This window comes from Silene latifolia, chromosome X, assembly GCF_048544455.1.
Source record: "Silene latifolia isolate original U9 population chromosome X, ASM4854445v1, whole genome shotgun sequence".
Lineage (NCBI taxonomy): Eukaryota > Viridiplantae > Streptophyta > Magnoliopsida > Caryophyllales > Caryophyllaceae > Silene > Silene latifolia.
In genome coordinates this window covers 279,902,582-279,904,894 of record NC_133537.1, presented here as the reverse complement: position 1 = coordinate 279,904,894, position 2,313 = coordinate 279,902,582, and positions in this window count along the sequence as shown.

Genomic DNA, 2,313 nt, shown 5'->3' with positions numbered 1-2,313 from the left:
CTAAGATTGAAGATTGAGATTTGAAACTTTTATGCAATTTTTTGAATGAAACTTTAATGTTTTATAAATGAAACTTTAATTTATAAATTTAACTTTAATTCTTTAAGATTGTAACTTTAATCTTTTAAGGTTATTTTGTAAATAAAAAATTATTTTTATGTTATACAATGTTATTTTAAATTTATAATTTTAATTTTTTGAATAAAACTTTAATGTTTTACGAGTGAAATTTTAATGCTTAAAAGTGTAATTTTAATTTTTTTTGTCATTTCTAATATAAAAATTTAAATTTATGTAATAATATAATTATGACTAATGTTTATTTAATTTCATTAATTTATGAATGAAACTTTAATATTAGACGAGTGAAACTTTAATGGTAACAAGTGAAACTTTAATTTTTAAAAGCCATTTTTAATATAAAAATTTGAATTGATGTAATAACGTAATTATAACTAATATTTACTTAATTTCACTAATTTCAGAGTGAAACTTTTATGTTAGATGAGTAAAACTTTAATGGTAAAGTATGAAACTTCAATTTTTTTTAGACTATTTTCAATATAAAAATTTGTAATTGTGAAACTTTTATGTTAGATGAGTAAAACTTTAATGGTAATGTAATTGTGACTAATATTTACGGAATTTTTCATTTTTTATGAGTGAACTTTAATGTTATAGGATTGTAACTTTAATGGTACACGAGTGAAACTTTAACATTTGCGAGTCATTTTATTAGTCGAGTCGCCGTTGCCATCATCACCACTAACCACGCCGCTGCCAACTAATTTGTTACCCACCAGTACCACTCCACGAGACAACTAGCCGCTCACCCACCCACGACCCACCACCACCACGGTCCACCTGTGACCATCACCAACCCAAACAAAAAAAAATCTGAAAAAAAAATTCCACAGTAGTGCCGATACATTAGAAACCACAACCGGCCACCAGTCCAAAACTGTTAAATCTGGGAAAAAAACCAACAAACAACCAACAACAACAAAAAAAATTTCAGATTTGAAAAAAAACAGCAAAAGGGAGAAGAGAAGGAGCGGTTATTGCAGCGATTTGGGTGCGTGGTGGTTGTGTATTTACACGGGTCGGGTCAAAAGGTGACGGGGAGGCAGCGTGGGTATCAGGCAAGTCGATGGTGATGGTGGCGGCGGCGTGGGCGGCTGCAAGAGGGAGGCATGTCGTGGTGTTGTCGGGTGTGTTGTTGTCGGTAGTGGTTGTCGTGGGTGTTGAAGTTGGTGGTGTTGACAGGAGGTAGAGAGAGATGGACGGAGAGAGAAAGGGAGGAAGAGAGAGAAGTGGAAGGTGGTAAAATAAATAGATTTAGGGTTTTTTTGGGTTTTATATAGACCTTTTCTTTTTCAGATTTAATCTTGGCCATTGATTTTGTTATAATCTAATGGCTAAGATTAGGACTCATGGACTCACCTAAGGAAGGTGGACTCATTTGATCCTAATTCTATATATATATATATATATATATATATATATATATATATATATATATATATATATATATATATATATATAGAGAGAGAGAGAGAGAGAGAGAGAGAGAGAGAGAGTAAAGTTCAAATGAGTCCCTTATATCTTTTGAGTCCATAAGTCCCTCCCACAACCCTTGGATTATGCATGGTGGAAGGTTGAGATTGAAAGCAAGAAACACACTTAACACTATTTAATTTACTTCTCTCTCTAGTTTTAGTAATACATTCACTAATTCATTATCATACACAATTAACACCACCTTTTGTCTTATACTTCAAAGTTTGTGAAAATTTTGTTAACATTTTTCTTGGTTCGGTTTTTTCATTTTTTTTTTCGAGACAAATTTTCGACATTTTAGGATTTTACGAGGGTAATTCTAACAGCAAAACGTGTAATTTTAAGGAATATTTTCGAGAATTTTGCGTTTTACAAGTTTAACTTCAATCTTTTCCGAGTGATTTTAACGAATAATATTTTGAATTTTTGTAATTTTATCACAAGTTATTGTAATTTAGCATTTTACGAGTGTTATTTTAACGACAAAAAGTGTTATTTTAGTCCAGGTAAGTGTAATTTCAGTCCAATGAGATTGTTATTTTTAGTCAAGGAGAATGTAATTTTAGTCCAAAAAAGTGTAATTTTAGTCCAGAAAAGTGTAATTTTAGTCCACTGAGAATGTAATTTTAGTCCATTGAAAGTGTAACATTAGTCCAATGAGAATATGAGAATATGACCAAGTCCATTGAGAGTGTAACATTAGTCCAATAGAAGTAAGTGTAATTCTAGCAGAAAAAGTGTAATTTTAGCCGA